Source organism: Triturus cristatus, chromosome 9 (assembly GCF_964204655.1).
Source record: "Triturus cristatus chromosome 9, aTriCri1.1, whole genome shotgun sequence".
Taxonomy (NCBI): Eukaryota; Metazoa; Chordata; class Amphibia; order Caudata; family Salamandridae; genus Triturus; species Triturus cristatus.
This window is the reverse complement of record NC_140592.1, coordinates 574125415-574153409: the sequence shown is the minus strand read 5'-3', so window position 1 is coordinate 574153409 and position 27995 is coordinate 574125415. Positions and strand designations below refer to the sequence as shown.

General features: G+C 45.8%; 1 protein-coding gene across 2 annotated transcripts in view; it reads right to left on the bottom strand.

Annotated features, from left to right (window-relative positions):
• The window catches only part of LOC146798337 (RNA-binding protein Nova-2-like), a 191086-nt gene that overhangs the window by 32936 nt on the left and 130155 nt on the right, over nt 1–27995 (bottom strand). The gene's annotated exons all lie outside the window — the stretch shown is intronic.

Genomic DNA, 27995 nt, shown 5'->3' with positions numbered 1-27995 from the left:
GTTGTGGCACGCCTCGGAGGAGTGGGTGAGGGGAAGCAATTGGGGAAAGTTAGTGGACAAGAAAAATGCAATAATTCTAAAGGCAGCTGAGCAAGACTGGAAAAGAAGCACATGAGAAAGGAAGCAAAACGGCGAGAGGAGTTAAAGCACATGAGAAAAAAACAAGGGAGTGAGGGAGAAGCGCATGAGGGAGAGGGCAACACAGAGCACTGAGGGTGGTAAGACACAGACAGGCTAGAGAAAGCAACATGGAGTGCTGGGTTGCTAGAGAAGCACACAAAGGCGACAGCTGGGAAACACTTGCAGTCTCATTGAGTGCTTAAGTAAAAAGAAACAAGCATTGTCAAATCTAATAGGCCAACCATTTAGAACCTATCGGCCTTGCCACTGTTTTTTGAGATGCCTATACCCCAACCCTGATGTTGTGCAGCATTGCTAAAGAGGAAAACAAACAAAAAGGAAGATGCTATGACATCATTTTATGGGAGCATGTACCTCAACTGCACGCACCTACAAAATGACACACTTTTGTTTTTTTAATTTATCGATCTGAGTTGGATTCTTAAATAAAAAAATAATATGAAAGCAATTTCTTTTGAAATGGGGTGGTAGAAAGCAACATGGAGGGTGCGAGAAGCAACACAGTGAGCAGGGTAAGGAAGCAACATGGGGAAAGTGTGCGATATGGGGAGTCAAAGCAACATTGGAGGGCTGGAATCAAATCGTAGGGTGATGGAGGTGGAGGCAACACTGTTAGAGAGAAAAATATAGAGCTAGGGAGTGAGTAGCACTTGGGTAACAAAGCAATGCAGAGTGGAAGAAGAACATGGGTAAGCGAGAGCAACACAGACCAGGCGGAGGAAGCAAAGTATATGAAGAAACAGCTGGAAAACACATGAACTCTCATGGAGTGCTTAACCAAAAAGAAAAACAAGTGCCAGAAAACTATGCAGTGGAATGACACAAGGAAAAAGGCCATATTCTAGGGGGATGGAGAGGAACACACAAACGAGAAAGTAAAGCCTACACAATCTGGTGAATAAAAGGCAAGCAAATGAAAGTGACAATATAGCCAACCAATTGAATGCAATGGACGGCTTCTAGGCCCATTGTAAGATGACAATAGGCCTTTTTGCAAACGGACGGCTTGAGGCGAGATGTAAGGACGGGGACTACAAAGACCCAAAGATGCATAGATACAAAGGAGAGCGAGGCAGACCTAGAGCAAGGCATACACATATGTACAACTAGGCACAGATGGAATATTACAGACATTCACACACACACTCACACAGGTGGAAACACACACACTCTTCCTCTCTTTCTCTCGATATGACTTTATCCCTCCCTGAGGGAGGCTGCTCTTTGCTGTATAGTTCAGGGGGGCGGCCCTTTCTGAGATAAACACTTAAAAATGTATAATATATTATAATTATATATTAGTATATACATTATAATATATTATTATTATAGTATATATTATAATTTATTTATTTACCTTTCTATGGGATTAGGGTTCATTAGAGACAATACAGTGATATATTTTTGCAGTGCTGTATTTATCTAGGTAATTGATTCTCAAAGTAGGGCCTAGTTGCATGCGGCCCTCCTGACCTTTACATGCGCAGCCTGGTCCACTGCAGCACTGAGCTGGTTTACTCGAAGTTAGCACTAAACTTTGAAAAAATGTTAAATGAAAAGGCAAGCGTTTTTTTAAAGAAACCTTTAAGAGGCTTTGTTAAAGAAACATAAGACCTCACTTATGAGGCCCCTTGCACCACGGGAAGGTCACTTTTCCCTTCAGGCCCAAAAATATTCATTCCTGCATTGCAGGCACCCTTGCACCACGGTGCAAAGGTGCCTGCGTTGGTGCATGGCAGCCCTTTGTATGCTGGCACAGGGGAAAAGAACAGGAATGCGCCGTATCTGATAGATACGGCGCATTCCTGACCTTTTTTTTGCTGTAGGGCAGCGCAGCAGGAAGGTCCTATGGACCTATGGCAAAACCTCTAAACGAGGTCCATAGTAACTAAGGAGTCCTGCACCGCAAGGTCCTATGGACCTATGGCAAAACCTCTAAACGAGGTCCATAGTAACTAAGGAGTCCTGCACCGCAAGGTCCAATGGACGTATGGCAAAACCTCTAAACGAGGTCCATAGTAACTAAGGAGTCCTGCACCGCAAGGTCCTATGGACCGTGGCAAATTATCTAAACGAGGTCCATAGTAACTAAGGAGTCCTGCACCGCAAGGTCCTATAGACCTATGGCAAAACCTCTAAATGAGGTCCATAGTAACTAAGGAGTCCTGCACCGCTTAACTTTAGGAACACCTTCAAGACATCTTGCAGCACAAGTGGGAAACTATGATAAAGTCTTTGCAAAATTCAAAAAGTGTATTTCATTAGCATGCAGTACCATTTAACTTTAGTACATAAGATTATATCAGTGCATTGCATTTTTTTGCTTTTTTAAAAGTGATAGTTTTCAAACATGAATTTAGAAACATTAATTCCCCCACCCTTCTTCCAGGCAACAATTCCCAAAATAGCATCGTGGATGTGTCTTCACAGCTACAAAAGATTGTTGGAACATCTATTCCACTATCCTTTCCAATCATCCTCCTCGGCACCAAACTGGCAGATCGCCCAATTCACCTGTCTGCCATGGACCTTTCCCTTCTTGATCTTTTGCTAACCATCGCTTTTAAGCTTATACTACTTGACTGGAAATCTACCAAAAATGTTTCCTATCATACCGGGTGGGCTTGGGTAACCTATCTACAAAGCATGCACATAACCCAATCTTATACAAGAGGTTGCCCAGCTCTTCCCCAGAGTATCTGGAGTACATTTGTCCTTCTTATCTGCAACACGCCCTCCCAAAGGGAAATCTCTCAATCTCCTCCTAATCACTAATCCCATTTCTTGCTAACATATTGAAATCCTCGATACAGCCCATACATGTTATCATGACTCCCCTTATCTTCCCTGCTCCTCCTACCCACCTACTTCTTCGACACCACATCAGGTCGCTCGTGAGAGGTACACACCTTGCAGTTACACTTGCTTCATCTCATCCAGTTCTATATTCTGCCCATGGCTCAGCACCAAATGCCTTTGTTACACCCTGAGAACTGGACTTACGTCTATTGTTATTTCAGCAATTGTATGTATCACATTTATGTACATATCACACAATTGTCAGGTGTTTTATTTGTTTTTTTCTTCTCCCTCCTCATTTCCTCTGTATTGCTTTTCATTATTAAAAAACACATAAAGTTTCTTGAAGAAAAAAAAACCAATGTTAATACTGAACTTAGGGCCAGATGTAGGTAACTTGTATTTAGCGAGTCCTTAATAGCGATTTTTACCGAATCGCTATTAAGGACTTGCTAAATGGAATGTAGGTAGGAATCGCTAAAATATTAGCGATTCCTTAACATTCCTTAATAACGAATCGGTAATTGAGATTCGTTATTCAGGAATACCTACCCATTCATTCCTATGGGCTAGGAGGCCCATAGGAATGAATGGGAAGATATTCACTATTAGCGATTCGGTATTACCGAATCACTAATAGCGGGAGCTATTTCAAGAGTGCCAGCGTGTCCAAAGGACACCCGGTTGCACCCCTGAAATGTGCATGTGTGCACATGTGGCGCACATACCTGCCCGAAGGGCATGGATGTGTGCCACATGGCACATGTTAAAAAGCAAAAAAGTGCTTTTTCAAAGGAAATCGCTACTTACCACCAACTTGAAATTGGTGGTAATTAGCGATTCCTTAAGGCTGGAGTTCACTATTTTTAGTGCTACGTACATTGCATTTAAGGAATCGGTATTTCCGATTCCTTAATTGCAAGAGCAAAATAAGGAATCGCTATTTTGCGATTCCTTATTTTGCAAGTAGGTTTCAACTCACCTACATTGCACTCAGCCAAATACCGGTCGGTAACGCAGAAATTCTGCGAATTTCTGCGTTACCACTCGGTATTTGGCCACCTACATCTGGCCCTAAGAGACAAGTCAGTTGTTACGTGCACTCTTTTAGTGGCTTGGGTTATAACTATACATGAACAACATTATACTTTATTAAATCAAACACAGGAAAAGTTTGTGCACAGCACACACCCTGCAGTCATGTTTTACGAAAAAAAGGAGAGAAAGTGAAATAAAACAATCCCCTAGGATCACACAATTGGGTAAAGTGGTGGAAGCTGGGATTAATCCTGGGTTTTCTGGTTTCTCATTGTCTCAATCAGCCACTAGATATATGTGCTTCATTTCCCTTACACACACTTTGCGGGGAAGCCCCACCTTCATGCCCCTGACTGCCACTGCTGACTCCAGTGAGGCCCTTGGTCACATCACAGGCCAAATCTTTTGGCCCCTGGGAAAGTGTTTGCGAGTACCCATGATCTAGGTGATGCATTGTGGCTGAGAAAGTGTATTTTATTAAAATGGAACTACCTTGAATGTTGCCCGTTTTTAGGTCGAGCCTACAGCGCTTGCGCTGCAGGATGATCTGTTGTATGTATTTTGTGGGCTCTGGAGTATTGCCACAGGACTTGTCTGCTTCCGCTGTTTTACTTTCTGCTTAAGGACTCTTTTTTAACACAGCATCCCTCCTAGGCTCTTCTTCGGTGTGTGTTCAGCTTTGCGCCATATTTAATGCATCTCAGCACCCTCCTTCCCTGTTGTTGCTGTCATCCTTCGCTCACCCCCCTCTGTTTGTTCCACAACCCTCCCGGCCTCTTTCCCACTGTCCTCCCAGTCCCCACAAATCATTGCTCCTTCGGTGCAGCTGCCAGCATTCCTTTTTAAATTGCTTATTCTCGTTTCCCATGACCCTTCCTTGTTGATTTTTAAAGGCACTACCAATAGTCATGTATTTACATTTTATTTTTTAAGGCACTACCTATTCCAAGAATCAAACCCAGTTCCCCAGGTCTGAAGTCGGCAGCAGTGGAGGTCACGCCACAGCCTCTCTCCTGCTTGTTTACTTTTGCTTTGTAAGCTCTCCATTTGTAATATCCATTGTGTGTGCACATGCGCTTTCTGAGTCCCAATCACTTCTGTAGGGGAAACATTGTTTACATCGCATGCGATACATCGCATGCCATTACAACACGGTCGTTATAATGACCGCGTTGTTACATCGCAAACCATTACAATATAAATATAGGAAGGTACCTTTGTAACACACTGCTGCAGCTGATTTTCTGGTCCTAGTGGTAATTCCTTATTCTTAGTCCTCTAGGCAGTGCTGCTAGCTGCCTCTCTGGTTTTGGAGGTAATTCATCACTCTAAGTCCTCCAGGCAGTGCTGCTAGCTGGTTCTCTGGTCTCGTCGGTAATTCCTTACTCTTAATCCTCTAGGCAGTGCTGCTAGCTGCCTCTCTGGTCTTGGAGGTAATTCCTCATTCTAAGTCCTCTAGGCAGTGCTGCTAGCTGGTTCTCTGGTCTCGTTGGTAATTCCTCATTCTAAGTCCTCTAGGCAGTGCTGCAGATGTGTCTCTGTTCCCAGTGGTAATTCCTCATTCTAAGTCCTCTAGATAGTGTTGCATGCTGCTTCGTTGGTCCTGTTAGTAAATACTCCATTCTAAATCCTCTACACAGATTTGCAGCTGTGTCTCTGTTCCCAGTGGTAATTCCTCATTCTTAGTCCTCTAAGCAGTGCTGCTGACTTCATCTCTCAATTGGTAATTCCTCATTTTAAGTCTTCTAAACAGTGTTGCAGTTGCTTCGCTGGTCCCAGTGGTAATTCCCCATTCTAAGTCCACTAAGCAGTGCTGCTGACTGCTCCTCTCAATTGGTAATTCCTCATTCTCAGTCTTCTAGGCAGTGCTGCAGTTGCGTCTCTGTTCCCACTGGTAATTCCTCATTTTAAGTCCTGTATACAGTGCTGCTAGTTGCTTCTCTGGTCCCAGTGGCAATTCCTCATTCTTAGTCCTCTAAACCGTACTGAAGCCCTCTAGGCAATGCAGCAGCTGTCTCTTTTCCAGAGGAAATTCCACATTCTCAGTCCTTTAATCTCCTCTAGTAAAAAACAATATAATTTACCAAGCCAATAGCTCTAACTTTAAAAAATGAAAGACCTATTGCATTACAAATGCTTGTTTTAAAGAACATACAATGAGCACAGTGTCTCTAGAGGGATAGGAATCCTTTAATTGGGGCAATTACTTTCTTTGATGGGGCCAACAAACTTTCTTATTTAGAGTCTAGGCTTTTGTCATAAATGAGACTATGGAAAATGACTGACTCTGAGTCCTAATTGACCATTCAATATGGTCATAATTGAGATCAGTCCAGGAATTGATAGTGGATATGGACAAAAGACAACAGGGTGTCTGATAAAATGCCTTTGTAACAGTGACATGCTCCACGATCAGAGGAAACTATGTGGAAATCTGGTCTACAGAGACTAATGGAAAAGTGCAACACTGGATTTGGGTATGCTTGTGGAGGCACCACCAACAGAGAGGATCTCAACTATGTACCCAAAAGAAACCTCTGCTCTGCAACAACAAACCTTCAGAGCCTCCAGAAGGAAGAATCATGGAAGAAGAAGCCTGTCCGTCCCTGGACCCCGACCGTGGAACTTACTGCACACAAACCTCAGGACAGCCCCAAATTATAAACCAATTTCGGGCACGGTTTGAAAACTAAACTGTACACGCACCCATTCGATTAAAGCTGTCATCTCTGGAGCAGTGACTGAAGAATATTGGACATGGTCCCTATTTTCAGCGCCTTGAATCTAGCTCTCCATTTCTATCTTTCAATTAGAGCTTTGTGATGGGAAAGAAACAAGGAGCAATATGCAAAATTTTAAATAAATAAATACCGATTTCTGTTGAGTCCGGTGATGGTGCATCTGAGGCAAACACTACACGAGGCAGACCAGTACTACAGCCTCTTGATGTAGGAGCTGCACAGGTGCATATTTCTCGGATGAGATGCTTACCTAATTGGTCCATGCTGGAGCTCAGACACAGCTATTGTCATTGGGCTGGCTAGGATATACGTATCTAGACACTTTCTTTGGCATTCTGGGACAGGATTGAGCGCATCCAGAGCGGATCACTGGCTGGTCACATGACCTCAATGTTCGATATGTGAGAGCGCACATGGTTTACCCGCAAGCATGCCTGTCTGTCCGACCAGTTCACGTATATTGTACCCATTTGTCCTAGCATGAGTTTTGAGTGTTGGAAGTGCCAGTAAATGAGTGTTGTAAGTACTGGTAAGAGCTGTCAAAGAGAGTGTTGGCTAGATGGGATTGAACACAGTGTTTGGGATATTTCTGCATTCCCACGTGTGGATATTATTTGGCCTCTGCTGTTTTTTTAAGTTTCCCTTTCTGGGGTAAGGCCACCAGAGTCTTCTTAAAATTAAAAAAAGTATGATTTAAGCCCCTCCCTTTCTTGCGCTCTTCCTTCTATTTGAACTTGATAAACTGTATATTAAAAGAGACATTTTTTCTTAAATCGTTATAGTACAATTAGACTTTCACAATTTTACTCTATCAAATCGACATGGTGGTAGCAAACTGTAACATTTTTTACTGCAGCAGAAAGCACCCTTCGAGCTGTGGCAGGGCAGCGGGATGGACAAGAAGACTAGGTGCCCGCAGAACAGGCTCTATGCAGCCTTCAGCGTGTTGATTGTCCCTCATACACATAGATGGGGCTAAAGAGGCCTGCACCTACAACAGGAAAAGCAAGAGCAGCAAAGTGGCAAGCGCCCATCACACAAGGAACAGGCACAGCACAAATTGCATCGGTACTAGCAACCCTCTCACACACCGAACATTCTCATCCATCTTCCAAAGGCCGTCACACACAACAGGTGCATCAGCCTCGACACAGTTTATAATCATAAGGTGCAACACAGCGACCTTCCATCACAAGCACAGGGCAGGCATTGAACTGTGAGCTGCAGCGAGCGCTTCCTGCCCATAGAAAACTGTTAGTGATAGGGAGTAGGGCACACTTCCCTCATGGACCATACATTTTTTGAGAGTGGGTGAAACGGAACTCCTTAATTTAGGCCAAGCCGCTGCGCCATTTTGTGCAGGCACTTCACTCAGCTTATGAAGGACAGACCGGGCCTGCTTCTCCCGCGCCTCCATGTCCCACACTCCACCCCAAGGCCAGGCACGGACTGGCAATGTCGGGCACCGGGCAATCCCCCGGTAGGCTGCCAGGGGTGGGGGCCGTTTTTTTGGTAGGGGGCCGGTTTTTAGGTAGGGGGCCGATTTTTAGGTCCGACGCGCGGACGCGACAACGGCGTTTGTCGCACACATCACTGTTCACACACACTCTCAGGCTCTCTTCTCTGCCTGGGCAGCGCCGCCGCATTCGCCTGCAAATTCAATCATTTATTAATCACCTGCATTAATATTGGGGGGTGGGTTGTCAGGGTCGCGCTCGCGCGCTTTGCGCAGTCGCAGAAATCTCCGTCGGCGCCAGCCCCCGCGTGTGCGCGGTCTCAGTTCACCCACCTTGTGGTGACATGCACATTGGGGTTCCAACAAAAGGTGCGCGTGACTCGTGACCCCGACCCGAGCATTCCAGAACAACAGCCAGCTGAGCCACTAAAAAGACAGGGAACGTACAGGCACCCCATAATTTATTTCTAGTACCAAGAGTCCGGGACTGTCCATCCGTCGTCGACTCGTCGCCCGCCGGCCGCCGCACGCAGAGGTGAGTCAGTGTGTCACTCTTTAGGCAATTGAATTATTTATTATCACCAAACATGCAAAATTGTCACTTCTGTGGGCCGGGCCGAGGGGCCGGGAAGGAATCGCTGCGCAGAACCGGCCGAGCCGGGGGAAAGGTCTATACCCTTTGTTAATCCCGCCGGGATTAACAAAGGGTATAGGCCTTTCCCCCGGCCCGGCCGGTTCTGCGCAGCGGCAGCACTAGCGCCCTGGGCGGCCCCTGACTACCTACCAGGATGGTTCGTGTTTTGTCTTTACGATCCTGCTGGCTGCTGCAGAGCAACCATTTGTCTGTTGTTGGTAGTTTTTAAATGCAGATAAACTGAATTGTATGGGAATAGCTCAGTAGGTTACGCCTTTGTCACAGATATCCTTGTGTTACTTGCAGTTCAGAAGTTGCTATCATAACATAAGACAGTGACCTATGAACGGTCATCAAAGTCATGAGTTTGTGCTTCTCTTCCCCCGACCAAACCCCCATAAAATATATTACCCACCAGAATGGATGAATTGATTTCTACACCTTGTAATCCTCATTAGTTTGTGACATTTCGTGTAAACCGATTTATTGTCTCTGTATAATGTGTGCTATGTAAAGTACTGTGACACCCTACCCTGCACTCATATGAGTAGTGCAATACAACAAATGGAATGGATATGAGAGAGGGGCAACGGAGACATGAGGGGCACTAGTGGAGGGTGGCAGTGAGGGAATACCAGGAAGAGGTCATGGGGTGGGGGGGAGCTACGGGGAGATGAAGGGTGCGGGTGGCAGTGAGGGAGTCAGAGGAGGAGGTCACGGGGTGGGGGGAACTACAGAGAGCTGAGGGGCACTAGTGGAGAGTGGCAGCGAGGAAAGCCGAGGAGGAGGTCATGGGGTGGGGCGTGGGGGGAACTATGGACAGATGAGGGGCGCTGGTGGAGGGAGCAGTGAGGGAATCTGAGGAGGAGGTCATGGGGTGTGGGAGCTACAGAGAGATGAGAGGTACTGGTGGAGGGTGGTAGTTAGGGTGTGAGGAAGAGGCCATGAGGGGGAGTGACTACGGAGAGATGAAGAGCACTGTTGGAGGGTGGTTGGTAAGTTATCTACAGAGAAAGAGGTCAAAAAAGAGGTTAAAAAGACTTTTGTACCAGCACTAAAGCCGGCCCTGTCATGGCCTTTCTGTTTGTGTTCATTTAATTAACAGTCAGGTGATTAGTACAACTGTTGAGCATACTTTAACATGCAGGCTGATTACATTTACTGCTATATTCAATGTTTCAAGTTTGAAGGTGATTTTACTTTTGTTTTTTACTGGGAATAATGAAAGTGGAGCCCGATGGTGCCTGATATGGGGCTGGGTCCCAAGGTCAGCTGTGAGATAAGGTGCAATGGAGAGGGGTGGTAGAAAAGTGGATAATCAAGTCTGTAAGGGAGTGCGCTGCACAGTCATGGGTCAGGTGGAGGTAGTAATGAAGAGGGTTTCTCCCTGCAGGCTCGCACAGAGGGAGCCCGAGTAGAGTCACTTGCTAGATACTCCCACCTTAGAAACCTCCTCTTCCCATCAAAGGGACATTACATGGAAGAAAAGAACTTTTTTAGAGTGATAACATTTAGAAAGAGTGTGTTTTACTGTACCTTGTAAGACTAAGGAGAGATAAAAGTAGGGCCCAGAAGCAGGCCTGGCTAGATCTATAAGCGATAAATCGGGCCAGCAGTGGCCCACCCGAATGTACGTTTGGCCCACCCAAACAAAAATTCCTGGAGCCGGGCCTGCTACCTACACCCTCCTTTTGCAGGCAACCCTTTGGTTCCTCCTTCCACCGGCAGAGTCCACTGCTGCCGGAGCGAGGTGGTGGTGGGTGGGTGGCTGCCTGCCTGTGCCTGCGAGAGTCTGGCTATGCTAGTGCAGCAATGTGGATACGTGTGACTGTGCTCCCATTGGTGGCGCTGTTGTGCTGCTTGACTCTTGGGGGGCTGTAACTGGGGCGAAGGTTGGGGTCAGCAAGTCTGCTTAAAATATATTTTTCAGCACAAGCCCCAACTTGGGGCTTGTGCTGAAAAATATATTTGAAGCAGACAACAGGGCTTTCTAGAGTTTATTTATGTAAAAAAAAATTTTAACACGACTGAGTCCTTTTGTTTTGTTTTCCACTGGCCACTGCCTGGTGTTGCCACTGGGCTCTGGCACTTGCGCCGCTTAGGCTAACGTGGGGGGCCTTTTTTAGCTCATGTTCAGGACAAAGGCTTTGTCCTGAACATGAAAGATAAGTCTGTTTTTTGGGAAGGAGTGCGAGCCATGTGGATTACCGAGTTTAACAGAACATACTACCAACACGTGGCAGTCAGCCTGGTCGGCGCCGCGTTCAATCCTTACATCAGGGTGGTTGTTGTAGTGTAGTCCGCATTGTTTCCTGAATTAGGTTAGATGTTTCAATTCGGTGTCAAATTATTGTGTGGTGCACATGGATTTTCCTTGTATCTAGATGTCATTGTGATTGTGCAGTCAGTATTCACGCTAAATAACCGATGTACAGTCAGTGTTCGCGCTAAATAACCGATGTAGTGTGCTGAGAGACAGCTCATCTTAACCGGCTGCTAACACGGTGCCTGATTTTGTATTCGCTGTAGGAAGTGTGCTTCGTATTCAAGGCACACAGCGACAAGATGATGAGTTGCGCACAATATTTACATGCCTTTACTTATCTCAGTAATTTCAGCATCGCATCAACAATATCGGCGAGTGACCTCAACATAGAAGAGGGCCTTGCATTGAAACACAGACATAGGCAAGTCAAAGGTGGCAGCTGCTTTTCTTTAAAGATGGTGTTTATTTTAGGGCCACACCCTTGCAGCAACATTCTCCTCTCGCTACCATTATGGGGATACATTAAATAAAAACAGTACTAGACAAATCACATCTCTCGGGAGAGCAGCATTTTATTAAAGCACTCCAAAGTGTGCCCCTCGTGCACGTTCTTCTTAATAAAGTTTTCACCAACTAATGCGAACAGAATTTGAAGCTAGCCTACAAGAAGTGTCTTATGGGCTCCAGGATCATTCGCGATTCTGATATAGGATTGTAATTTAACATCTTATGGTGCAGGTTATAGAGTAAAGGGCTTAGCGCTGCTACCATCTTCTTCAATGTAACTTTTGACCTCTAATGGGTCTTTGTACCCTTGTATCAGTTCCATCTGTTGAAGGTCGCCCTCGGTGCGTTCCCTATGCGCTGGCTCAGTTGCTTCATGAATCATGACCTATATTTTGTTTAATTTTCCGGATTTCAGGCCGGATTTCACAAGAGAGGAGTTTGCGCTGGTAAAATGCGCACTTGCGTGTTCAGTGCTAGTGTCTCTTTTGAAAGTCGCCTCCTGCTGCTAGGGCCTGCTCTTTTGCTGTGTGAGGAAACCGAAACGGCCCCAATCAGTTCCGCTTGGCTAGCGAGTTAGCACTTGGCAGCCATGTGCCAAACAACACTCTCCCTCCTGACCCTGGCGCACATAAACAGACACACACTCAGGGAGGCGGTGACGTGCTGGTGGGTGCAGTGAGGGAGGTTTCGGGGGGGGCAGGGCGTGATTATACCAGCAAGTTAAAGCCGAAATTGGTCGCTTCAGTGTTGAAGGGGAGGAAAGAAGTAATACCTTTCCAGGAAAGGTATTACTTCTTTGTCATGATGAAACCAATTGCTATTGGACACTTCTCCAAGTAGCCGGGATCGCGCACTTCTATACGGTGCAGCTTTTTAGGCGGTTGTACATTCTGAAGCAGCACATTGATTCAACAAGATAATCTCCGACCTCCCCCAAAACAGTGGCTTCTATTTCCGCGCTGTGTTCTTTATCTCGCAAGTACTGTTACCTCGCTGAGGCCGGCAATCAAATATGTAATCACACAAATATGCGAAATCTATAGCAATTTTACACTGATTCACTTCATGTGGCCTGCCACTACAAAATTATATAAATAGAACATCATGCTGCAGTAAGGAGGAGAGCCTGAGGCCAGATCACATTCATCACTTAAGAGGCATTGATTGGCACAGGTACCGTACAGTAGCAGAAATCACGCAGTCTCGTAGAAATAACACCGACCTTCCGCATTGAAGTTTCTACCTAACTTTACAAAACATTCCCATTACAGTTTGCATTGCACTGCCTGCTCAACAATCTCGTTGCTATCTCTGAATAATTGTAATACTGATCTGTTGAGAATGGGACCAGATTTACCATACCACACTAAATGTCCACCACTGTGACCCCTTCCCCCCCCATGGCACAAGATCACTAAATTGTACTGATAAAGGAGATAATTGTATGTTATGGTTACAAGGCCAGTGTCATATGTTGAAATCCCCCAGTGATGCAATTAAAGCCAGGAAATGCAGGAGAGGAGGGAAAGGAAAGGGGGGAATAATGGAAATTTGGGGGGAGAAACTTGGAGGAGATAACGAGAAAGACGTCCTGTTCACTCATAAGCTTGATAAAGGATCCATTTTGCCCTTTAGGAGCAGGTCCATTTTCACCGTAGTACCCCCTAGTAATGGTTGCTCACTGCGCTTGCTCGATACACACCATGTGGGGGCTGGTCTCACTTTTACTTCTCTCTGATTTACTACTTGTGCCTATTTTTGGTGCTCTCTGAAAGAATGTCTATGGGTACATATGACTGGGTGGGTAACCTGGTGCTCTTGAAGGTCATCATCTACTATTTACTGTGGTTTGAAAGTTGATACAATTGAATATGTAATGAAAAATGTGCTGTAAAATTCACAATTTTGGTAGGTTGTCTTTCAAAATTTTCTTGGGGGGAGATCCCCCCTAAACCCCCCTAATAGCAGTCGGGGTCGCTCGCTGCGCTCGCTCGCTACGCGCTGGACGGGGGCTGGTCTGCCAAATTTGACGGGGGCTGGTCTGCCAAATTATGCCAGGGCTGATTTCAGTTCCCAGTCCGGCCCTGCCCAAGGCTGAGACTGCCTTCCTGCCAGTCGCTGAAGCCTATTACCGCGCTATCTCTCCGACTTTGCACTTTTATAAATTGGTTCGATTTTTGGCGGCTGGCCAAATAGAACCTTCCTTGGGATTAATGGCAGGTTTAAAATACAGCTGGGACATAACTAATATGCTGGCCTTCTCCCCCACTCGGGAATTGGCTTTCTCCTGCCAGGGCCTGAAGCAATTTCCTTCTGTCAGCACAGATTTATCTGAGCTTCAAGCGCAAAGGGGATCCCTGTGCAGCGCAATTGTGTGTATATTTTTTGTATTTCTTCCATGCGTCAATGGGGCGGTCTGTGTTTTCTCCCAGAGTCCATCACGGTTCTTGGTCCCCAAGGTGATTTTCACATAAGCAAGACTCTGTCGGCAACCAATTCAATAGTGATTTTTTGCCCACAATTAATTTAACAAATTGATTTTCTGAAGGGCTTTTTTTGCACTGATCTTGATTTGTATCCCCTAGCTGCGCTCACACCACTCCGCACCTGAATGAACTCCACTGGCTCCCACAAAAACACACAATTCAAACTCCTCACCCACACTTTCAAGGCGCTACACAACACTGGCCCGGCATATCTCAACAATCGCATCTGCTTTCACAAACCTTCCAGAGACCTCTGCTCGTCTGAACTCCTACTTGCACAAATCCCACGCATAAGGAAAACCAAATCTGGCAGTTGGCTTTCTCGTACGTCGCTCCTGAAGCATAGAACGACCGGCTACTGCAGATAAAAGCCTCATCCTCACTTCTTGAACTCCGCAAGAAGCTTGTGACTTAGCTCAAGTAGTCCCACTAGGCCCCAGGTATGCCTAGATTCACACCTGCACAGCGCCGGGATACCCTCTCAAGTGATAGCGCACTCTACAAATCTGTAAACCATCACATAACATAACACAACACGTAATGTATTGAATACCTTATCTTTACAAACTAATGCAATCACATGCCTTCGTCTAGTTTGACTTGTAGCTTATGTTTTTCAAACTTTTACATTAAATCATAAAAGATTTCAACTCCCCAAAGGAAATGTGCCTTCTTTTCCAGCTGCACAGTTAATTTATGTCAGGGCCAGCCCCCAGGGTCAATTGACATTATGTCAACATTTTGATATGATTGTATGTAAGGGAGGGCAGTGCGATGAAACGCAATGTAGTCAGAGGCATAAGGACATTTAGCACATTCTTAGGGACCCTCATTTTGGCAGATAAGGAAATGAAATACCAGTATTTGTAAAGCGCACGGCTACCTCCGAAGTGGTGTCCCGGCGCTGGGAGCCGTCGGGAAGATTAGGCGAGCTATTGCCCAGAGTCACATGGTGCTGGGCTAACCTGCCGTCCGCCCCGGGGATCGATCCGTGATCCCCATAGTCAGGAGTCAGGCACCCTGGTCGCTGCGCCACACCTCTTCCACTAGGGGCAATATAATTATTTGTCACAGATCATGCATTTCGTTTACCTTCAAAAGCCGAGATTAGAATATAAGCATACATTTAACCAGAATTTCTCAGTGCCTTTATAATGGTTGATTATGTCATACATATCGGGACATGAAAACACCTCTAGACAAGCACTACAAGACAGAAATGTGTGCACTGAAAAGAACAATAAATAGACATTGCCTAATCACTGGCACTATTCCTCCTTTGAGATTTTAATGCATGTATTTTTGTAGCATAAAAGGGGAGCTCAGTTTGATGCTTCGATGCAACAACATGTAAACCCTTACATCAAGTGACATGCCTTGGGGTTTTAGGAGGTTGCCACTTCGGGGAACTCAATGGGATGGTTCGGGTTGCACTCTTATAAATTAAATAATAACCCGTGGCTCTGTAGATGTACTAGAACCTGTTTCGAGGTCTATGGAGGGAGTGGGGAGTTGAGAAGGTTGAAAGGAAGGCTCTTTCATGCAATAAAAGAAAACTCCAGGAATACCCTGTCAAAGAAAAGGCCCACTCTGCAAACAACATGCTGTGAAAAAGATACACTAGCACAACTAAGCAACCATGATAGATCTGCATTTCTTTCCCTTTGCGTTAATATTGCTTCACGCGTAGAAGGGATCAGTGAGATAATGCACTGGTGGCAGACGTTTTTTTGGTCCATCTGCAGTTCATATGTTTTAATACCAGCAAAGCCTACTCAGCCTCCCATCCACATGACGTCTATGAAATGAGTATTGACACAAGTTGAAACAATGTCTTCTTTTGAGACTGCCTTGGGGTTTTATATGTACATGGAATTCAGATTGTTATCACCACTCTGCAAGTAGACCTAATAATATGCTATAAATATTTCTAATTAGCATTCATGTTGATCAGTTAGAATCGGGTTTGCTTCCTTGTAAGCTTTGCAAAAAGCTAGTGTGTTAATTTTACCTTCCTATTCATTTAATTTTGCTTTACTGTTAAGTCTTATCTGCTCCATTGCAAGATGTCCACCATATTTAGTTGAATAGGAAATATTCTAAGCCAGGCCTACCTTTTTTCTTCATGAGGTGTCATCTCATATCAACTCCTTTATGTCAGCAACCATACTACGGAATATTCTTAAACTTTGCAGGCTTATAAGCAAAATTATGGCTGCCGAAGTCTTCAGCTAGCAAAACCTAACAGCTAGAGCACACAAAACACTTTCTAATGAGTTGACTTTCTGTTGCTGATTAATGTTGTTTGCCCAGCCAATTGGATGTCAAGATTATTGTTGAATCTTGGTTCCAGGTCTACAAGTCAAGGGACTTAGTAAGAGCACAAGAAGGTCAGAAGCCTACACCATACTTTCGAAATACAGCAGATTCGATATCAAGGGCAAATAAAAGATCTCAATTTTTCTAAACAAACTTAACGTTTTCTACCTAGAACTATTAAAAGAGACATCCACATGATCTCTTTTTTTCTGTACTAAGTGGCTTTGTGTCCAACCAACCAACCTCATGGGGTGTGCATCCATCTCATAGGAGATGGATTTTCTCCTCAGCTCACAGCCTTCAAGAGACTGCTAGTTTAATTTATAATCTTTTAATTGACCTTTTGTCCTTTGGTTAACGACTATATTGGCTCTAGTTTTGTATGCTTAGTATAAATGGCATCCAAAGGTAAACGCACCGGTGGGGGTGGGTCTGTGACCGGTACTCTTGACCATTTCATTACAAGAGCTGTATCATGTCTAGAGCACGAACTTGCTATAACGGAGCGACGCTTGTCTGTAGAGCTAGCGCAAGCTAGACGCTCATCCTTGGGAATTTTGGCAGTGGCCAAATCTCCTTTGAGGAAAGGGGGCCAGGATGGGGGCGATCTAGTTTTACGTGAGAATGTTGGGGCCAGTCCTTCTACATCGCAGTCCTGTAGTATTGTGTGTGATGTTCCGGGTGACTCTGGCGACATTGTTACAACAACCCGTAGCCCCCCCGTTTCCAATAAATCTGCTTTAATCCATCCGCAGACAAGGGCTAGTAAAAGAATTGTAAATCCTCCCAATGCTAAGAGGAAACGAGTAGGGGTGTCCCAGGGAGGGAGAAAGGCTAAACACCCTAATGTTATGGGAAAATCTCCAATGGGGGCAATGCAGGGCGAAGTTCCCTTATCTCCGAGTGGGAATGTTACTTGCCATTTAGACCAGTCCCAATCGAGTAATATGATTCTCGAATTAGAAAAAATGGTCCGTTCTCTAATACTTCCTGTGTTGGAAAGGATTAAGCTAGTTAGTGAGAAGGTAGATAGATTAGAACAAACTGTTTTGGACAATTTTTGCTCACTTAAAAATGTTATTAAACTAGCTACCAAGGCAAGGGACAATCCTGTAGGGGTGTCCTCTACTCTCCCTATCCTCCCGCTGGTATCCTCTGCTAATGAAGTAGCGCCCGGGGTCACACCCGAGGTTGTTCTCCCTAAGGCACAGGTTACTGATAATTTTATTAATCAATGTGCTGATAACGTGGGAGACAACCTTCCGAGTGTGTCAAGTATTAATGCTGGGAAAAAGTCTGCTAAAAAAGGAAGGTCTTTGGAACCTGGGGCTAAAAACAGTATATCGCCTAGGGCTCATATTCATCTGCCCCCTGCCTGTACTCCTTATGTAGCTGTTTTGACTGGAGTCCCGGAACTAAAGGAAGGTGTTCTGGAATCATATCAACAACTAAAAAACAAAGTTACGTTCTGGTTAAATAGGAACAGACCGCTTCCAAATCATTTGGATGGAAAGATCCTCTTTACTAGAAGGGTTAGTTGGGTAGGCCCAAGACCCAAAGACGTCCCTGGGGACTCCATTATTGTCAACTTTGGAGATAGTCGTACAGTGCATTATATTTGCGACTCCCCACTGGCTTGCGACCAGTCAAAAATTGGAGTACATGATTTAGGGTTTTTTTATAATGCTAACCCCAATATTCCTGTAGGATTTAGTCCAGCTTTGGAAAATTGGGAAGCAAATGATCTGTGTTCCTCTGTAGCTTTTGCCTGACCGGCACTTGGGACGCAGTCACTTCTTACGCCTCTTAATCTAAGTATCCCAGTGGGAGGGCTTAAGCTTAACCAACATCTATGTTACTCCCCTGTTACCAGGGCGGACGAGATAGCAGATGTAGTTGCAATAACCCCTGATCTGTCTGCGGAATTACAGTGTGGACACGACCAGTCGTGTGCGCACTCTGTTCACGTCCAAGGCCGAGGAAGGGAGGGGGGGTCTATGGTATCCTGGAATATTGCAGGCTTAAAATCAAAAATGGACTCACCGGAATGGTTAGCCTATATAGGCAACTTTGATGTCTGCCTCTTCCAGGAAACTTGGTCCTGTGAGCCTCAGTTCCTACAGGGATTTTTGAACTTTTATGTCCCCGCAATTTCGGGTCTAAGGGGACGCCCAAAGGGAGGATTGGCAATTTGGGTTCGTCAGGACATATTTCCTGAGGCTTTTGCAATACCTACTGGGTCCGATGATATCCAATTAGTTAGGGTGTCACTTGGGATCCAGGGTAACTTGGATATCTACAATCTGTATCTGAGAGACCCTAATAGGACAGGCTCCCAGGTTTTGGCTTACTTAGTTTCCCTCATTGAACAGCACTCAGGTGGGAGGCAAATAGTTGTGGCAGGGGATTTTAATATCACCTTCGAACCGCTCCTAGACACTGACTCTGGGTGGGGCGATGAAGCTATGGAAGACCAATTATGGGGAGTACCTGTGCTTGATCTCAGTCCAATTAAAAGGTGGACTGAGACTATTGTCCAGGCTAACGCTCTTTGTTTTGAGTACGGTTTGAGGGCCTTGAATGGGAGAACGCCAGGTGACAAACAAGGGGCGAAGACATTTGACAATGGTCGACATTCTAGCAGGATTGATTATGTTTTATGTAGCTTCCAACTATGGCAACCAGTTTTAGACATGGTTGTTGAGGTTAGAATTGAGAGTGACCATAACCCTATCTGTGTAGCTCACAGATGGTGGTCTAGTAATCGTTTAATAGCTAGTGAAATGGTCCCGTGCCTATCTGAGGTAACTCTATCTACTAATATGCGTAGACTTAAGTGGGGGGAGCTCGAGCATAACATCCTGGCCATTACCGATATAGAAAGCAAATTAGTTGATTCTATTGTTGAGCTTGAGGGTATGCTAATCCGTGACCCCGGCAACATTGAAGTCACTGCATGTCATGACAAGTTGTTTGCTGAAATAGGTTCCTATTTTATGAAGCCCTTGAGGAACATGAATAAGGCCCCAATTAAGAAAAATAGATGGTATGATGGAGCTTGTAGAGAAGCTAGGACCAACCTGGTGAAAGCTCTGTCTAATGGTGGACAGGAGTGTATCCGTTTTGCCAGACTAGCGTATAAAAAAGCTGTAAGAACGGCCAAAAAAAAACTGGGATGAGCAACGCTGGCTTGATTTAAAAAACGCCTGCCATACCCGAGATTCCCGGTTATTTTGGAACATTCTTAAGTGGGGCAGTGGTGGGCGGCCTGATAGTCCCTCTAATTACGTTTCACAGGCAGAGTGGGTTCAATATTTCAAACCTCAATATGCTTGTAACATCTTGTTTAATTTTGCATGGGTGCCAAATTATGTCTTCTTCTCTCAGGGTCCCTTTTGCATCCAAGATGCCAATAGAGCCCTACGCTCAGTTACCAGTGGACGCGCCCCTGGCCAGGACAGGGTTCCTTCGGACGTTTTTCTTCACAATAAGGATAACTGGAGCAAGTATATAACTCTATTGGCAAACGCTGTGGCTGTAGGCGCGCCAGTCCCAAAATCATGGAGGGGGGCAGTTATTATACCTGTATATAAGAAAGGCGACAGGACGCTCCCGGGAAACTATAGTCCAATTAGCCTCATCGACTCCATTCAGAAGGTGGTAGGGAGGATGGTCCTGAACCAAATGCAAGATTGGATCGATGATAATAACATTTTGTCACCCTTCCAAGCTGGTTTTCAGAAATTAACCAGCACGGTGGACCAAGTCTTTTACTTTGTCCAGCTCCTTTGGAAGGTGGTGACATTGGGGAACGGCAGTCTTTATGTAGCTTTTGTAGACTTAAGGGCTGCCTTCCATCTTGTTCCACGCCATCGGTTGTGGGCAGTCCTTGAGAGACTAGGTATCCCCAAGGAAATCTTGACAATGGTGATGCGTCTCCACGAGTCTAACTATGCTAGGATTCAGTGGGGTGGGGCGGGAGAGGTTACATCAGAGTTCCCGGTTGAGCGTGGTGTGAGGCAAGGTTGTACTATGGCACCCACGCTCTTCTCACTTTATATCAATGGGATAGTTGAACTCATGCTTTCTGTTAATACGGACGCTCCAAGGTTGGCTGGTGTTTCCATCCCCATACTATTGTTTGCAGACGATACGCTAATCGTATCTAGAACATCTAATGGTCTGCAAAAAGCCCTTCGCCTGTTTGATGAGTTTTGCCTTGACCATGGTCTAGAGGTTAATGTGGCAAAAACGAAGTCTATGGCCTTTAACCCTCACAGCAGCTTCCAAGGGAAAAGAGTGTTCATGAATGGGCAACCCTTGGAATTAGTAACCAATTTTACGTATCTTGGATTGCAAATTTCAAATAGTAATAATTGGCGCCGGCATCTTGAAATGGCCTCCCTGCGATTTAAGCAGATAACTGGTGCCCTGAGCAGGGAATTTAGCAGGTCATTCACTAAACCAATAAGCCCGGTTTTGCAAGTTTATGAAGCAAAGGCCCTAAACTCTGTCCTCTACGGGGCGGAGCTCTGGGGTTTTGAACAGCTAGCGACTTTGACAAGTGTGGAGCACAAATTCCTACGTAGTATAACTGGTCTTCCCCAGAGCACCCCTCTGATCCCACTTAGGTATGATCTGGGCAGGAGGTCCATCAAGGATATTGCAAGGCTCCGTCCGGTTTTATACTGGCGGAGGCTTTGGACTACTCCGGAACTTTCTCATTATGCCAATGGCCTCAAGGACATTATAAAATCTGATGTCTTTCATAAAATCGAGTGGCTAAAGAACTTGCATGAGTCTTTAAAAGACATGGGTATGGAAGGGATGTGGTCTGACCCAGCTACTGCCCAGTTTACATCAAAAAGCTCTCTCAAAATAGCATACTGGGAAAGAATTGATTCCCAGGTTTTGAGTAGAGCTTCAGGGATGTCCGGGAACTTTCTGGAGTTCAAAGACTTCCCCAGCCTGGAACAATACTGGGATGTGGTGACTAATGTGGGTGACAGAAAACTCTACTTCCAGTTCAGAGCTGGTTCTTTGCCTCTTAGATCTTTGACTGGAAGGTGGGCTAGGAATTCGGAACTGCAGTGCCCTGCATGTGGGGCTGCGATTGAAACATCTCCCCACTTTTTGTTTGTTTGCCCGGCATTTTCCATTCCTAGACGTGTTTGGCTTACTCCAATGTGTAAATCTCTCGGCACAAGGAGCTGCGCTGTAGCATTACGCATTTTGCGCACTAGCTCCTTGGCATTAGTCTCTGTCGCATTGGCAAAATATCTGGGCTGGGCATGGGCATTGCGGAGAAAATCAATTAAGCGTACCCTTGATGGCCTCTAATGAATTCTGTGTCTGGGTTTCCCCTATTTCTATGCTGTGTTAGGGACAATTTTAATTCCAAAATCTTTTTAACTATATGTCAGTCCAATGAAGTGTTTAATGTTTTTTTAACAAGGTTTTTTAATAAGGTATTTTAATGTATTTATTGAAATGTATGTTTTTTAGGTACTATGTTTGTGTCTTTTATGATTGTTTTTAAATCGAATAAAGACTGATTGATTGATTGATTGATTGACTGCTAGTTGCCCTTAATGTGTTTTGCAAGTTAAGGTTGATATGTTCAAAGTAGAGTTTAGTGGACGTTCAAATTTGTTCAAATGGAAGAAGACTATGTGCTTATTGTGATATTTGTGGTGTGGTTTGTGTATAGGTGGATGTGCGTTGTAATGGACCCACTTCTTTGGGCTTTCATAACACTTTCTGTGATGTCTGTTTTTAAACAAATACATAATACTATACTGCATCTGAAAAACAGTTGCCACTGGCCCTTTTCTGTAAAAGAGGTGGGATTGTAGCTTTGAACCATTTAGAAACATTAGGTAACCACAAAGTGCTAACCAAAGCTTTTCACTCTGCAGATGAGTGGAATGGGATAAAGGTAAAGGCTGATGTTGAAATCCTTCTTGACTTTAAAGATGTTCAAATCTGCTCCCTTGCTCATCTAATTTACTTTCCTATGTGAACTGGATCATGGCTGCCTAGCACTTTGAATAAAAAATGTTTCAGGAAGGGGGTGTGGCCAGGCAAGATGGCCGAGTAGACGTCTCTACTGGCGCTCCCGTCAACACAGAATAAATCCGAATAATATCCTGCAGCACTTGACCGCGAGACTCCCCCGGATGAACAGCCGTGACACTGGCCTTGCCCCGCAGTGCACCAGGGAGCTCCATCTTGACGCACCGAGCTAATTGATTGCTCTGGCATGGTACGGCCTATGAAACGGCCCAGTGCCATTGTCCCTGTGAGGTAGATGACATTGGAGGCTGGCTGGAGGCGGTGGTGCCGGCCTGATGTGCTCCAGAGGGGCAACCGGAAACTCTGGGAGGCTGGGAGCTGTGGTGCAGGAGGCAGAAAACCAGTCAACTGCCTCCCTGGGACCCGTACTGAACCGGTGAGGGACGGACCTGCGGAGAAGCACTGACGCAGCCGGCGAATTTGTGTTGGCTAGCCCCTGGTTGAATTAGGAGAGCAGCGAGGCTCTGGACGTATGCTGGTGGCCCCTAATCGGAGTGATACTGTTGAAGGGGATGCAGAGGGACTTGATGGAGGCTGTCTCAAGCCCTTCAGGAGTGAAGTGGGGAGCCCTTCACCTACTGGGACCGTGAGAGTTGCAGCTGTGGGGCGGGGGATGACCCATCCAGGTCCATGGGTGAGAAGATCCTTTACGGAAAAAGAAGAAAGAAGTGAGGAGAGGAACCCCACCCTCTGTCTGCATTGAAAGAAAATCCATGGGGGGGCTATACTAAAATCCCTTATGAAGTCTGGTGGTGTGACCCCTGCCGAAGGCCAGGACAGTGAATGTTGGAATTATATGGAGGAGGTGACAGTGAGCCTTATAGAGGGGGTGACCGCCAGCTTTGCCCTTGGGGAGTGTGCCAACGTTGGGGCTACGAACATGCTAGGGGAAGGGCCCTAGGAGGTGTGAGAGCCTCTGCACTTGGGTGTGATTGCCTGCCTGAGGGGCTGCTGGTTCTGCACTTGGTTGCAATACCCTGGTGGTGCTCTGTGCAGGCACCCTGTGCCACATCCTAGGCCTGACAGTTACCAGTGTGGGTACCACGAGATCTGGGGGGACTGCATAAAGACCTGGCTGTAAGAAGCCATTGGATGGGTCTTGAGCTTGGACCGCAGTGGGTGGTGCCTGGGCATCAACTGTAGTTACAAATAACCTGCTGAAATCCCTTGAGGCATCTTTGATCTGTTTGTTCTTGTTGCCTGGTTATTGTCAGTGATGGTGGAAGACACCCGAGACGAAATAGTCAACAAAATTGACTCTGTCCCCAATGATGTGAATCTACTGCGCTGTGATTTGCACAAGGTGTCTGACCGTGTAACCAATACAGAACACAATGTGTGCACCTTGCAAACGAGTGTCCATGCACCCCAAGACACAGTCACCAGCCTCCAAAGACAAGCGGTGCACTTGGATGAGCGTGTATAAGACTTAGAAGGGAGACCCTGCAGGAAAAATCTGCGCCTTGTGGGATTCCTGGAGAAAGTGGAAGGGCAGTCGGAAAAATCTGCGCCTTGTGGGATTCCTGGAGAAAGTGGAAGGGCAGTCTGACGAACCTTTCTTCGAGGAACGGATTACTACTGTCCTGGTCCCCAAAAGGCTCTGTAAATTTTTCACTATTGAGCAAGCGCACTGGGCCCTTGTTTCTCCTCGTTATAGACCTCCTATAATGGAGCAAATCAATGATAAAATTCAACAACCACTAGAAGGGTGATACGTTGTTTTGCATGGGACACTGGAGGGGCGAGAGATTTGTCTTTATTAATGTCTATGCCCCTTGATTTTTTTCCTACAGTGATGATGGCAGCGACTTTCTATTTAGGTGCAGCGATAATATTAACAGGGGATTATTACTGTGTCCTGAATGGGACACTGAATCGGGAGCCTCCAAGACCCCATACTAACCCACGACTTACAGGAGCACTCAAGGATGTACTAGCTGGAATGCAACTGTGTGATCTCTGGCGAAAGTGTCACCCTGCGACACGGCTGTTTTCTTGCCACACTCCTGCGTCAGGTACCGTCAGTCACTTAGATTATTGCTTTCTTTCAGGCGACTTAGGGGGATCACCTACTTAACCCAATCTCTTTCAGACCATTCGCCTGTCTTGTTCAATATTGGGGGAGTGCATGACCGTCCAGCAATACCCCTGTGGCGCCTCTGGGCGGAGGCCTTGACGGACCCCTCCTTCATGGTGGTAGTCACTGATGCGCTGGAACATTATTTTGAAGAAAACTGGGGGTCTGTGTCCCCCTGGGCGTTTGAGTGAGAGGCCATGAAGGTCATCCTTAGAAGAGTATGTATTAATACATCTTACAGGGTTCAGCGTCAGTTAGAACTAGATATCAAAAACCAGGACAGGTTGTAGGTGGCATTGCCTTCAGCTACTCATAAATTGTCGGAGTGGTGTGACACCCAAGAGGCCTTGTCGGAAGACTGGCATAGATTAGAAAAACATACACATACAGCATATCGACAGTGACTACACATGGAGGGGGATAGAACTGGAGATTTGCTGGCCCGGCTGATTAGACATCAGACCTCAGAGACCCCTGTCCTACAGCTAGACACGAAATCTGGAGACTTAATATATATGCAACGAGTGATCAATGACGTATTTGTTGCACATCTCAGTGAAATGTGTGTGGAACAAGTGTTCCCATAGTAGGAAGATGTGCAGGGTTTTCTTGCATCTGTTGACCTCCCAAGACTTGACCTGGAGGTAGCCAAGACTTTAGACGGCCCGATCACTAAGGAGAAAATCCTTTTGGCAATTAAGCGTCTCAAACCTGGCAAGAACACCATTAGTGACGGCATACCGGCTGAATTTTATAATTGATTTGCTCCATTATAGGAGGTCTATAACGAGGTGCTCAATACCAATTATTTGCTGGCCTCCATGTGCAAAGCCTTGGTGACCATGATCCCGAAGCCCGATAGGAACCCTTCATTTGCTACGTCATATAGGCTGATATCACTCCTGAATCTAGATGTAAAAATCCTTAGTGGAGTTCTTGTGGCCCTCCTCTTCCCACACATGCCCCTTATTATACATTCAGATAAATCACGTTTATACCGAGGCCTAGTACCATTCATAACTTGCAGCGCTTACCGCATGTGTAACATGCTCTGTGCCTCTTTGAGGATGACTTTGCCCTGGTGCACCTAGATATAGAGCAAGCTTTTAACTACGTATATTGGTCTTCTATCTGACAGATTGTCCGACGTGTTGGATTCAGGATTCATTCAATTGGTTTGATTGTTTTATGCTGCTCCATTGACTAGAATATGGTCAGGAAGACTGGTCTCTGATCCATTTAGGCTGCACAAGGGCACCCGTCACGGATGCCCTCTATCACCACATTTATTTGCAATCAGCATGGAGCCATTGGCGGCAACTCTGCACTGCATGATGAAAGAGTTTTGGGTATATCCCTTGGAGAGAACAATCACATGGTCTCACTCTATGCCAATGACACTTTAGTATACCTTTAAAAACCAGGTTACTCTACGCTTATCCCACTTAAGGTTATGCAGAAGTTTGGAGACATCTCAGGCCTCCGAATTAACTTGATTAAATCTAAGAGGATTCTCTTGGAGAGACTGGTGGGAATACCCAGGGATGTACTACCCAAGGTGGGCTTTTCCTGGGTGACCTCAGGAGCTGGGTATCTGGGGGTTCATCTCGCCCATACGGTTCCGGCATACTAAGATCTTAATGTTGGGAGAGTGGTGGAGGGAATATGGGGTTCCATTAAGTTCTGGAGAGACTTACCTCTGTCCCTTATAAGCAGGGTTGCAATAGTGAAAATTATATTACTGCGTTGTCTCTATGCCCTACTGCAGGCCTTTTATGTGGTCCCGAGACATTATATTCGTAGCTGGATAGCCTGATAGTGGACCTCCTGTGGGGCTCCAAACATAGGAAAGTGGGACTCACCACCATACAGATGTGGAGTCGGGGCAGACTTGAAGTTCCCCATCTGGAGTTCTATTATATGGCTGCTCAATTGCAGCACGCAGCACTGCAGCACACAGTTCACTCAATGGATGACAGTGACAACTGAGAGAAACAACTTTTAGTGGGCACATGCGGTAGACGACGTTTGCTGACCCTTTTGATGCTTGGCACTGGAGTTCCCTTTCCACTCCCTTATATTGTACAACATGTGGCGATCAGCTGGGAGAGCTTTGTCAGGCAGGTTGTGCGTTGCACCCCCTATGCACCAGATATGCCTCTCTGGGGGTGTGACCTTTCTCATGCATCGTCGAGTCAATGTCACTGCGGCGTTGGAAGGACAGAGGTTATCATTTAATGAGAGACCTATATGCTGATCGGCATTTTAGGACGTGGGAGGAGGTGATGACTTCCTTTAATTTGGAAGTTGGACAATATCTCCAATACCGGAAAGTATCCGTGTTGCACCAGAAGTGTGGGCATCCTTTCCAGAGGCACCTCCTAAAACGAATATATTAATGGTCATGCTCTATACGGCCCAGGGTTAATATCTCATCTCTACCAGGCTTTACATGATCATTCACCGGAGGTGGCTCTTCCCATACAGGCAAGATGGGATGCTTTGTTAGGGGAAACCTTGTCGGCAAGGGAATGGGTGAACGTTCAGGAGGGTGTTCGAACGGTTAGTTCCAATGCGCTTCACACTCCTTCAATTTTGTACATCAGACTTACTTTACCACACATGATATACCCTGCCCGCCCAGAAGCGTGATTTTACTCACATGGTGTGGGCTTGTACGTCCCTGATTTGCTACTGGGGAGATGTACTTACCTGCCTTAAAGGGGCCTCAGGGTGGGAGATTTCTATGCAGATCGGACAGGTATTGCTCAGATTTCTCCCCTCCCCCCAAAAAAAGAAATGAAGCAAAAATGTGTCCTTTTGGGCCTTGTGTTGCCAAAGAGATGTATCACTATTACATGGCATAGACCTGCACCCCCTACTTGTGGGGCATGGTTGCAAGATATGTGTGAATGGGCGACTGCGGAAGAGGTGCAAATGAAGCACATACAAAGGGATGAAAAGCTTGAGGATGACCTTCTGGCCTGGTCATCTGTGCTGTCTGAGTTGTGGGAACCGCAGACACCGCCTATATCCGGAGGTGCTGCTGAGGAGGTGGTATCTCTAAACTTGGAGGGGTGATTGTAAGGTGGATAACGAAGGGTGATGGCTGACGGGTCACTGAGATGACCAGGGATCATTTACAATATCTCACTCTTTCAGTTGAAGTTCTGGCCTAACACGGAAGCAGGTTGGGATGGGGGTGAGGGAGATAAACTTGTTATATAATGGCATGGAGTACTGTAGATAATGTAAACCGTTTTCTCTCTCCAGTATAACAAGACTTTTGTTGACGTTAGCAATTTGCTCCTTTGAATATGGATATGTGTTAAGAATTGTATTTGTAAAAGACTCCTGTGGTCTTTGGTCTCCATTTTTCTCTCCTATATATCTCTGCGTTTGCTGATTAAGCAATATGCTGTACATCTTTCATTTATATGTGGCTAGTGAGGGAGT